A 13,232-nucleotide genomic window follows, 5' to 3' on the forward strand; every position below is an offset into this window, starting at 1 on the left:
CTTGTGGATGACTTGAGGCCTTACCCTTAAACTTGATAATGAGATTCTAAAATAGCCCATATCAAATACACTCATGTATATGCTTAAGCATAGAGAACAAGATAGTTGCACGTAGCCTTTTATACCAAGTTGGGCATTAAGAACAAATCTCATTCTGTAGAGACTAAAGAAGATGACCTTGATGGAGATATGTGACTTCCATTACCAAAGTGACAAGTAGTGAAAAATATCTTAAGCCCATAACAGAGAGATCGGATTTGTAAGTGGCTCAAACAGATGGCTCCCTAATTCATTGGAGTATAAGAAGGAGGAGGACAATCAACCTTGAAAGATTCTGTTATTATAGGCAAACTCAATAAATGTAGTTTTAGCTATCCCATGGAGTTGGTTTCTTCTGGTCTACCTAATCAGGCCGACACATTCTTACCAACAGATGTCAACACTACTCTCAGAGCATTGGTGTTTCTGTCAGCGCTTCAAGGTAGATCAAACTAGGGAACCAATGCCACATACAGTGCATCACTATTTTTATTGTAAAGCTATACTAATTAATTTGTTGTAACGAGACACTGAGCTAAAAACCAAAAGACTGTGAGTTCTATTCTCATCTTAGGTACCCTTAGTTGGGTGCGTTGGGCAAGTCCACTCTAGGAAGCAGGCAGGACAGACTATATCCAAAATCTTGTCAAGAATGCTACATCCACTAGTCCCAGTAATAGCCAATAGCCAACGACCTAAAGGCACACACACACACACACACACACACACACAAAATAGTAACAGAATCTTGCAAGTTTAAATGTGTTTCCCTACCTCCTTTTATCTTCATCTGATATAGAGTGGCCTTGTCTGAGACATTTGCTCACATTACATTTGTCCCCAGACCCCTTTTATTTGACTATTGCCTTCTTTCTGTTCCTCAAGGTCACTCTGTTTGTCCTCTACAGCTTCTTACAAATTGTGAGCTTTTGCACAACTGCCATTAGAAATGACAGTTCTGATTCATACGTAGTCAAAACTAGGTTTACTATACAGACATTGATTTTTAAGTTTGTATATATTTTATTTCTCTTACATGTCCTTTGTATGATTCATCATCTATGTCAGGGGTCCCCAAACTTGGCTACTTTAAGACTTGTGGACTTCAACTCCCAGAATTCTCCAGCCAGCTATATTGGCTGGAGAATTCTGGGAGTTGAAGTCCACAAGTCTTAAAGTTGCCAAGTTTGGAGACCTCTGGTCTATGTATATGTACCATATATATGTAGTGTGTGTATAATATCTTTGGGTTGGGTAGCCTTATCAATGCTTTAAATTGAAAGATAAATAAATATCAATGTTATGTAATATTTTTGTCTTAAAGCCATTCTGTGACAAATAAAGTTTCTTCTATGGCAGTCCTCCTGTGGCACAAGCAATCTTGGGCCAGCAATCTATTCGGACACAGAAATCCAATTTCCATCCTAGATTTCCAATGGCAAGAATGATTGTAGCAATATTTCTTTGCAGTATTGTCTGTGTATCAGAAGGACCTTTACACACAATACATTTTGTACGCTAATCACATCTCTATTTCTTGTTCCTAGCAGATAACACAATTCATGAAACAAGTTTAGTCCGCATTGGTTTGTTTCAAATATTTGTAATAACAGGTCACCAACCATATTTCTTCTCCTTGATGTTTAATCGGGGACAGTTACATCCTCTCTGCCTTAAGGGGATTCACTGTCTCATTACCTATTCCAGAATGTTTTGTTTTCTTAGCCTTTTCTTACACTTGGAGCAGGTTTCTTCCACAAAGACTTTTTTTTCTGAGTTCCAGCATTTCTTTTGCTTCTGATGCCATTTGCTTCTTTTACCATTTCTTTTGCTTCCGATGACAGTCTCGTCCACTGGTCTTACTCCTTCCTTTAACTGCCTTTATGATGGAAAGATGCTTCTATTGTCACTTTCCATTGTTCCAGCATCCATTCTTTGAAATGAATAAATCTTCATCCTTTCACATCAACTAAACTGTGGCAATTCACTGTCCGGTTCTGTGACTTTTTCTACAAGAACTGCTCTAAGCTTGCACTTGCTGCAAATTTATGTTAGGATGTTCTTGGACAAGGAGCATTGCCACAAACGTCACAATTCATAGTTACAGATTCAGCTTTACTGCAGCACCATCACTGCAAAGGTTTATATTTACTCCCTTTCCCCTCTCAGCCTCTTCAGTTAGTCAAGTACAAACTCTTAATTTAGAAGGAAACTTTTTTTTAGAAACTGTCTTCCTATTTGTTCACTCAGTCAGCCTCCCCCCCCCCCATACACAGAAACCCTGGCTGCCTTATATTCTCCTACAGCCTCTGCTTACTCAGCAGGAGTCACTCACCACAATGGGCAATCAGTAGCACTCAGGAAAAACCCTTGCAATCAGCAGCTATTCAGAAATGAACTTTTGATTCCTCACAGCTGAGCACACAATCCTTTAGAGTACACCAATTCCCTGGTCACTTTCTTTTGCCTGCTGAACTTCACTAGGAAACTTCTATTAAGTTGTCCTATTTAGTGGCTTCCCTTGTTTTGCTTTATGTTGATAAGATTCGTGTTCTTTTTGGTAGAGTAGGAAAAATATCCATTGTCTTACCAATGGGGTAGATACACAAGAGTAGGAAAAGCACCATCTCATGATGAAAAAGTAATCATGGACAGTTCGAAGTAGAAACTTTGGCGCAAGTATTAGCATCAGAAGTGGTATTCAGCAGGTTCTGACCAGTTCTGGAGAACCAGTAGCGGAAATTTTGAGTAGTTCGGAGAACTGGCAAATACCACCTCTGACTGGAGATTTTACAGTATCCTTCCCCTGCCCACAGAACCAGTAAAAAAAAAAAATTGAATCCCACCACTGATTAGCATGCCTCATTGTCTTGGTTATTACTCTTCCAGAGGATCAATGAAGAAACTTGGAAGAATCACCAAGAGTCTACAAAAGACAGAACACTGGCAATGTGCAAGTAAGTGTTGCCTGCTGAACTGCATAAAAACCCTCAGTCATTACGCTCTAACTAGCTTAAAATCTGTACAACAAAGATTTTTAGGATTCCCACCCACCCACACAGGCACACTGATTTCAGCATGTCAGAGAGGTTTTCTGTTTACAGACCCTGATGCACTGTGGAAAAAAAAATGCTGAAAGGAGAAGCAAGTTTGGCAACAGGGAAGAAATCCTACCTAATTCTAAAAGTTATTATATATCCATGCACGGAAAGGCACGTTTATTCTTATGATTTCTTCCTTTGTTTTATTTTTGCACCAGCTCTGATAATGATCACACTCTCAAGCTGTGACCAGCTCTCCAGGTGGCAGATTGACAACTAATTGACAACCTTCCAACATTAAAGAGCCTTGCGAGAGCGGAAAATTGAAATGGGGCAGCGCAGAACAGCATCTGAGTGTCTCGAAGTCACATCTAATATAACTACCTATTAGCAAGGGTGATGCTCCCACATCTAGCTCTAGATTGCATCTGATGGAGGTTAAAGTGTGCGGTGATGATGCTGGAGGCAAAATAGGATGGCAGCAGAGCAACCGTTTGCTGGCGGAATGCCACCATCAGTTATGGGCTGTCAGAGATCCATTTGTTATTTGCAATATTGCAGCTGATATCCCTCTGAACCGGAATTATTGAATTGACATTTTAGGAGGCACAATCTGCAGAAACCTCTTTGACTCCCTGAAAAGTCCTCAGAGAAGGTGGTTTGGAACGTGGATCCTCCTGTTTGAGTGTTTTTTTGTTTTACAATCACACAGCCCATTTCTTGTGACAGCCCCGGCTGTCTATATAAAATCAGTCTATTATAGCCCAGGCAATTGGTTTTGAGAAACTGCGCTGAACTCAATGTTTCAAGCAAGCAGAGATTGGAGTCCCTCGGATTATTTTTTGCTTAAGGCAGCTCTGTGCAGTTTTTTTAAGGCTGGGGCTGCATCTGGTTTTTGACTGGCAGGCCAGAAATCATGCTGTTCAGAGTGGAGCTAAATGCCAATAGCACCAGGAATACAGTGAATTTGGATTTCCTTAACTACTTGTGATTTAACTTGGAGGCATTACATGCAATGAATCTTTCTATTCTCAGCGGGTTTAATAATTACCCCCTGCTAACCTATTAAAAATTACAACAGAGCAGCCACTTCTGCAAAGAGATCTGAGTCCACAGACGGCACTCCTTTTTTGTTCGTGAGAGAATTGCTGCTACATTTAAATTGGCTAACAAAATTCACCTTGTCACATTCCTCAGTGTAAACCCACTGAAATCTTGGCATCTATGTCTATTGTCTGACTGATGCTAAAAACAACTCAGATACAGAAATAACCAGACCCTGAATGCAGCCATATTTGAGGGAAGTAAATGGAGAAAACCACATACAGCGTTCCAATTTAAAATATCACCCGATGTAAAATGAATGGCAGTAGAATATTCTGAAGGCTGGGCTGCAGTGCCAAGTATAAAATGTTAATTTGCATGAATTGTTTCTTGTAAAACTGTGGCTAAAAATTGATTCACTGCTCCATATTCTACAGATTCCAGGGGAAAGTTTCAGCTAGTGGATCTCAGCTGGTTACATGCTGTCAGCCAAGTCTGGGTTGAATTAATGTTAGGTTTGCTGCCAGAATTCATTAATACAACTTGAATGCATCAGTCTGGTTCTCTCAAGGCAGAATATCATTCTGGAGTTTCTGAAGACTTAATTTACAATACAATCTCACACCTGCCTGGTCCAATGTAATATTCATGGTAAGTTTCTATAAGATCATAGCCTAAATTTCCCATTGCTTTTCTTATTTATAATTTGAAGTAATTCAGGAAGGGCTTGTTAGGTATAACATTGATACCAAATATAGTTTGGGTGAATAAATATATAAAACTTAGATATCATGGTTTAAGTGCTTATCACTTTAAGCACAATGCAGCAGGCAATTAGCCGATTAAGGGTGCGGTTAGAAGTTACAATATAAGGAAGCATTAGAAGCTGAAAATTTTACTGTCTGTAACTGTGTGCTACTGTAACTGTGTGCTGCTGCGACTAACTGTGTCTTACTGTGACTAACTGTGATTACTGACTGTGAGTTACTGTGACTGAACTGTTATTGTTTGCTACTGTTTGCTGAATATCCAGCGTTTGTTTCTCTGGAGAGTGAAACCGGAGGAGGAGAAGATATCTTTATCGGCTGATAAAGATATTGCAAGGACTCTTAACTTGGACTATACTAGTGAGTCTTACTGGATGGAAATACTGTGAATGACTTAATGGACTGAATGACAATGCTTAAACTCTAACTGGATTAAAAACTATTTAAACTACAAACAGTGTTTGTGTTCAGTGTGTGTATACTCTGGGGCCCTTCCGCTCTCCTTTGGTTGCCTGGCTTGACTACTGCTGCAATACTCTTCTAGGGGTTAATTCCCAAACCCTAACATTGGTTATGGGCCCAGCAGCATAGTCTAACTAACCAGGATATAACAGAGAGAGTTGGTGTGAGTTGCACATTACTGTAAAAACAAACTGTTTTAATTAGTTTAAAATAGTCAAAATATCTGAAGAGTAATGGCACAAGTAAATTTGTCACAACTGTCCATGATATCCAGGCTGGATGGAACAAACTATGTTTCATGGTCAATGAAATGTAGTTTACTTCTACGCAGAGAAGGTTTGTGGGACATTATAGCAAACCCACCAGATGTGAGTAGCTGGGATCCTGCTGATGATGATGATAAAGAAAAGTTACAAGACTTTAAACAGAAAAATGAGCAGGCTTTATGCATCATAGGACTGACTCTCTGTGATCAGCAGCTTGTCCATATTCGTGGAGAAGAAAATGCTGCAAACTGCTGGGAGAACCTCAGGAAGATTTATGTTCGGGACAGTGTAGGAGCACATATAAATCTTACACGGAAGCTTTTTCGAACGCATCTTCAGAGGAATGGAGATATGTTAGTTCATTTAAACTGTATGAAGAGCATTTTTCAAGATTTGCAAGAAAAAGAGCTTATATTTAATGAACTGCAACAAGTCTACATAATATTATCTTCATTAGATCAAAGCTATGATGACTATGTGACTTCGTTAGAGGTATTGCCAAAAGAAAGCCTCTCATTAACCGACATAACAGGCAGGCTACTAGAAGAAGCCAGAAGAAGGCGTGAGCGTGACGAGCTGAGAGAAGATAAGAAAGAAGAGAAATTATCTTCAAAGCTTGAAAGAAACCAGCAAAGCAAAGTAAAGCACCCGGAAGAAGAGAATTTATCTTCAACGGCATACACAATTAAAAAGTGTTTTAATTGTGGAGGCAGAGGACATTTGGCAAGATTCTGCAAAAAGAGAAAAAGCCAGAATGTAAAAAAAGCCAAAGAAAGCATTTGAACTAGCCACGTTTAGCAACTCTGATGTGAAGAATAATTTATGGGTGGTTGACAGTGGCGCATCCCACTGCATCACAAGAGATAAGACAAAATTTATAAAAATGTCTACAAGTTCTCAACATATATCTCTTGCCAATGGCTGGAACCTGAAAGCGAAAGGTCAAGGTTTTGCACGTTGTCCGTACATAAACCAGGATATAAAAATGTTGTATGTACCGCAACTAAAGTTTAATTTGCTTTCAGTAAGGGTATTAAATAAATTAGGTTATGTAATTACTTTTAAAGATAATAATTGCATAATTGAAAAAGATAACAAAAGGGTAACTGCAGCTTTAAATGGAACATTATATGTCTTAGATAATAGTAAGAAAGGGGAGGCTCAAACTGTATTTAATAATATAAAGCCTCATGATGAATGTATCCATTTATTGCATAGGCGTTTGGGGCATGTAAATTTTAAAATGCTAAAACGTACAGTTGAGTTATCTGAAGGAATAAGGTTAAAACCTTGTGATAAATATTTGCGTTGTAATGTTTGCTGTGAAGATAAGAGCAAAGTATTGCCTGCAAATAGGCTAAATGGTTTCAAAACAAAAGAACCTTTAGAAGTAGTATTTGCAGACATAATAGGTCCAAAGAAACCCAGTATGGGGGTGCTAGATATATACTGAGCATTATGGACCATTATTCTAGATATGGGTTTTGCTATTTAATGAAAAGCAAAACTGAAACATATCAACATTTTTTCAATTGGCTTAGGTTTGCTGAAAGAAAGTCTAAACGACAACTGATAACCCTGGTGACAGATAATGGCACGGAATTTGTTAATAACAAATTCCAGAACAGACTTAAAGTAGCTGGAATAGAGCATAAGAAGTCTGCTCCATACAGGCCAGAACATAATGCTTTTATTGAAAGAAGAGGCCAAACAATACAGGCAATGGTTAGAACAATGTTAAATGATTCTGGGTTACCTGATTCTTTGTGGGGGGAGGCTACAATGTGTGCTAATAACATATTGAACAACGTTGTTAATACAACAACAGGTGAAATACCATTTACCAGATGGCATGGCAGGAAACCTGATCTAAGTTACCTGCACACATTTGGTGCACCAGCATGGGTGCATATTCCTGCACAACTCAGAAAAAAAGGGCAACATAGAGCTAAAAGATTTTTCTTCGTTGGTTATCAGGCAAACCATAGGGCATATAGATTTTGGGAGAAAGGCACATCTAAAGTGTTATGTAGTGCTAGTGCCCAATTTCTAGAACATGAAGGATGGGAGAAATTAGAACAGGATGCCAATAAAGATGTAATTATTGAATCCTATAGAAATCCCATTAGTTATCCCTGTAACTTTAAAAATAAAGTAAAGAGACAAATACAGGATGAGATAGTGCCCATAAAGGAAGAAACAGATTCAATAGCTGAACAGGATGAGGAAGATGAACAGGTAGTAGTTCAAGAAAGTCCTCCTGTAAGCCCTGTAATTCCCAGAAGAACTACACGTATATCTAGACCGCCTGATAGGTACCAGGCTAACACAGTGTGCCAGATTAATCAAGTTCCTAATTCTGTAGAAGAAATTAAAAAGTATCCTAAAAAGGAAAAAGAAAGATGGTATGCAGCAATGAATAAGGAACTGAATTCATTAAGAGATATGAAAGTGTATGAAAATGCCAAATTACCTGTAGGAAAGAAATCCATTGGCTGCAAATGGATTTTTAAGGTAAAAACAGATAAAGATGGTAATTTAATCCATAAGGCAAGGTTAGTAGCCCAAGGTTTTAGGCAGAATGCCAATGACTATGATGAGGTGTTTGCACCTAGTCTTAAGGCAGCAACCTTGAGGGCAGCTTTAGTGTGGGCAGCTAGTAAAAACTATATAGTTAACCATTTAGATGTGGAAACTGCTTACTTGCACGCCCCATTAAAACATATTATTTATATGAAAAAACCTGTTGGTATTAAAAGTGAAAATAAGGATAATAATGATTGCTGGTTGTTAAAGAAAAGTCTCTATGGTCTAAAACAATCAGGCTATGAATGGAACCAGTATATTGTAAAGGAACTAGACAATATAGGATTTAAAGCTGGTTTAGCCGATCCATGTCTGTTTAAGAGGGAGACAAATGGGAAAGTATCATTATTATTACTATTCACAGATGATATTGCATTGATAACTGAAACTAATGATGAAGCAAATAAAATAATAGCATCATTAGGAAAGAGAATAAAGATCAAGCAATTAGGGAGATAAAGAAGTATCTCGGTTTGAATATAAAGAAAACACGGAAAGGTTTTAAGATATCTCAGGAAGATAAGATAAGCAAATTGCTAAAAGATTACAAGATGGAGCTTTGTAAGCCAGCTAAGACTCCAATGAGTCAGGAGTTTAGCAACACTGATGTACAAAGCCCTGAGTTTGATAAGGTGATTTATCAATCTTTAATTGGTAGTTTGAGTTATATTAGTAATTGGTCTAGACCAGATATATCGTACTGTGTGAATCAGTTGGCTAGATTCAATTCTGCACCATGTGAAAGACACTGGAATGCAGCTAAGAGGATATTAAGATATCTTAAAAAGACAATGAATTATTCATTGTATTTAGAACCAAAGGGTGATTTAATTTTGAGTGCTTATGCAGATGCTAGTTTTGCATCAGAAAGAGACACTAGAAAGTCGACTTCAGGAACAGCCATAATGCTGGGTAATACATTAATTGGCTGGAAGTCAATAAGACAACAGCATATAAGTTTGTCTACTATGGAGGCAGAATTCTCCTGTTTATCATTGTTATGTACAGAATTAATAATGTATAAACAAATGTTAATTGATATAGGTATAACAGTAGATTATCCTATAATTATACATGAAGATAATCAGGCAGCAATTCAAATGGCCACAAATATTGGAGTAAAAACAAGGAGCAAGCATACAGATCTAAGATACCTAAACGTGAGACAATCTGTAAGAAGTAAGATGATTCAGCTAGAGTACTGTATGTCGGAGGACAATTTAGCTGATAATTTTACTAAAGCCCAAGGTGCCAGTAAGCACCAGGAGAGTTGTGAAAAATATGGGATTAGATTGTAAAGGTATTATATATTTATTTCACCCAAAAGGGGAGTATGTTAGGTATAACATTGATACCAAATATAGTTTGGGTGAATAAATATATAAAACTTAGATATCATGGTTTAAGTGCTTATCACTTTAAGCACAATGCAGCAGGCAATTAGCCGATTAAGGGTGCGGTTAGAAGTTACAATATAAGGAAGCATTAGAAGCTGAAAATTTTACTGTCTGTAACTGTGTGCTACTGTAACTGTGTGCTGCTGCGACTAACTGTGTCTTACTGTGACTAACTGTGATTACTGACTGTGAGTTACTGTGACTGAACTGTTATTGTTTGCTACTGTTTGCTGAATATCCAGCGTTTGTTTCTCTGGAGAGTGAAACCGGAGGAGGAGAAGATATCTTTATCGGCTGATAAAGATATTGCAAGGACTCTTAACTTGGACTATACTAGTGAGTCTTACTGGATGGAAATACTGTGAATGACTTAATGGACTGAATGACAATGCTTAAACTCTAACTGGATTAAAAACTATTTAAACTACAAACAGTGTTTGTGTTCAGTGTGTGTATACTCTGGGGCCCTTCCGCTCTCCTTTGGTTGCCTGGCTTGACTACTGCTGCAATACTCTTCTAGGGGTTAATTCCCAAACCCTAACAGGGCTCTAGTGGTTTTGGCTCTAGTCTTGGTTAAGATGGTCTTTGTGCACCCATTCCTATACCAAGGATCCCTGTTCATGATTGCTCATGCCATTGTGATTGTCAGACTGGATTATCTCCATATGTTTTACATGAGGCTGCCCTTGAAAAGTATTTGGAAGCTTCAACTAATGCAGAATGTATTATTTGTTTGTTTGTTTGTTTGCTTGCTTGCTTATTTATTTGTCTGTATTCCACTTCTTCCAAATAACATCTACTTCCTCCTGTTAAGAGCGTGGTGGCACAGTGGTTAGAACGCAGTACTGCAGGCTACTTCTGCTGACTGCCGGCTACCAGCAGTTCAGCAGTTTGAATCCCACCAGGTTCAAGACTGACTCAGCCTTCCATCCTTCTGAGGTGGGTAAAATGGGGACCCAGATTGTTGGGGGAAATATATTGATTCTGTAAATCGCTTAGAGAGGGCTGTAAAACACTATGGAGTGGTATATAAATCTAAGACTTATTGCTACTGCTATTTTCCCCACAGCTACATCCCTTGGCGTTGGGCTGAGGAAAAGTGATTAGCTCAAAGACACACAGCTGGCTTTCATGGCTAAAGAGGGACTTGAAGTCAGGGTCTCTTGCTTTCTAGCCTGGCACTTTAACCATAGACCAAACTGGCTCCAATTGCGGTGTGCAGGCAGTTATTGGCATTGTTTATTTGGTGCATATGATGCCATTGTTCCAGTTTACTTCTGAGTGCAATTCATGATGCTGGTTGTGATTTTAAAGTCTTTCATGACTTGAAACCATGTTACTTATGGGATGGTCTTTCCCTAGTTGCCTTTATCTTACCTTTTCTACCCAATTCAGCAGGAGGGGCATGCTGCAGCTTCTGTTGGCTAAGGAGCATTGGCTAAGAAATGTCAGCTGGGTCCAGAAGAAGATATTTTTCTGCCATGATGTCCCCCTCCTCACCCTTTGGAACATCTTCTTCCTTGAGATTAGATTGGCCCCATTCCAGCTGGCCCTCCTTAAAACCTAGAAAACTTGATTTCATATCCGAGCCTGGAGCCCTGGATATGTGACAGAGCTAGTCTCCTGGCTGTGAGGATAACTGGTCGTGCCAGGCTGCTAAGGGTTTTATTTAATTGTTATATCATGTTTTATGTGTTTTATTTATTGTAATCCACCTTTGGTCTGGTATGTGAGATGGGTAGTTATATAAATCAAAATAAATAAACAAAAACACAAACTTCATTTTCCTGATATATTAATTGCAATGTGCTAACTTTTAATCGATCTGGATAATTCATTTTTGAAAGAAACTGAAAGAGAAGTTTTGAAACCCGACAGCTAGCATACCCATGGCACATTACATCTATGCCACATAAGCTCATAGCTTTCAATCATTGCAAACCCATTCATTTCAATGCGTTTGGGGAAAAACAACAACTGAAGATTAAGATAAAAATTCAGTTATATTTTACATATAAATATTTTAAAAATATGCTTATTTTATATGGAAAAAAACCATTCACTTGCCAGTGCCCTTCAACTGAAATTTTCCTGAAAGACAAAGCATTTCCATCTTGCAACTTTGAAATATAACAATAGTGATTTTGCTAAATATCACAAAACGGGCATTGCATATGCAGAAAATCAACAAAAAGTTCCAAATGAGCAGTAGATCTATTGTAAGAAAATTGCACAGCTGATCTCAGCCATTTTACTCCTTTGAAATACTAAACAACCAAGTCCCCCTTAACAAACTATAAAGCCATGATATTTATTCAAATGTGCCGTATTGATTGCAGCTTGCTCCACAACCCATCCATCATGTCAATTTAAAGTTCCTGACTGCTATGGAAGCAATAAATGTACTCAGTGCTTCATGAGCCATATTGATAATCTTGCACCACATTTCTAATAATCTTGCAAGTAATCCAGTATTTGTAAGAGTGTCAATAGTGTCCCTCCTTCCTTCAATCACTACATACTCAACAAATTACTAACAGCTTATTTCACGTTGGATTGAGGTTCTGCTTTCTATCAAATACCACAAGGAAACTATAGTCAAAAACCCTAAAATAAATATTTTAGTATTTGCTTTCATTCAGACTACATCCCTATTTTTTATTGTTTATTTATTTTTATTTATCCTATATATTTATTATTTAGAGGTGAGGTTGCTCAGTGGCTTCAAGATAGCACTAACACTAGCAATAGCACTTAGACTCATATACAGGGGTGGGATGCTACCAGTTCGGCCCGATTCTATAGAACCTGTAGCTGAGAAGAACAGCTGACACTGAACCGGTTCGGTATTTGGCCCACCTGCCTGCCCGGGCTCTAGGCTGTCCTTTATTCCCTGCTTTTCCCTCCTCAGCTGCTTTGTGCAGCACAGCTGAGGTTGAAAAAGCAGGAAACGAGGATTTTCAAAGCTGCGCACCCAAACGCAGTGCTTGTCAGCTGTCCAGGCGGCACAGCTGATGATTTCTTGCAAACGCTGCACACACGTGTGTTATGATTGTCCACAGTTTGGAGAACCGGCAAATCGCTCCACTGACTGGCCCCTCCCCTCCCCGCCCACTCACTCCTTACCTCTCATGTGAGCCATCCAACTTGCCTGGTTTGATAAGTTGCTATTTTCCTTTTTTTTTTCCCCGACCATCAACTGTTCTGGTCTGATGGGAGATTTAGATTAGCTAGAAAGCAGGAAATCCTTGGATTTGTTGCTTTCTAGCTAATCTAAAAGCAGAGCCGAACCTTCCTTAGGACTGAAGCTTTTCAGTACAGACTTGGGTAGCTGATTGCAGATAGATAGATCTCTAAGTGAATCTGTGATTCTGTGAACAACTCAATCTGCCTGCCTGCTTTGCCTGATTTTGGGTAAAAGTTGCTCTTTTTTTAATAAAAAAAACAATATTTACATAAATATTTATAATATTTACATACATGTCCACCCAGGCACATGACCACCAACCACACCCACAAATTAGGCCACACCCACAGAACTGGTTGTTAAGAAATTTGAATCTCACTCATGCTTATATACCACTTTATAATGCTTTACAGACCTCTCTAAGCAGTTTACAGAGTCAGCAT

At 38.5% G+C, this 13,232-nt stretch overlaps 1 long non-coding RNA gene across 2 annotated transcripts; it reads left to right on the forward strand.

The window, feature by feature from the left end:
- The first annotated feature begins 2,499 nt into the window (after window positions 1-2,499).
- On the forward strand, window positions 2,500-11,335 carry LOC148133043 (uncharacterized). Of its 2 annotated transcripts, none has more exons than XR_015747052.1 (3): window positions 2,500-2,996; window positions 10,417-10,541; window positions 10,998-11,335. It is a non-coding gene; the product is annotated as an uncharacterized LOC148133043 (long non-coding RNA). The 2 variants fall into 2 exon arrangements; XR_015747051.1 differs by having other exon boundaries at window positions 11,001-11,335.
- The last annotated feature ends 1,897 nt before the right edge of the window (window positions 11,336-13,232 follow it).

Source organism: Notechis scutatus, chromosome 1 (genome assembly GCF_049901735.1).
Source record: "Notechis scutatus isolate UNSWTSFEM ecotype Mainland chromosome 1, rNotScu1.2, whole genome shotgun sequence".
NCBI lineage: Eukaryota > Metazoa > Chordata > Lepidosauria > Squamata > Elapidae > Notechis > Notechis scutatus.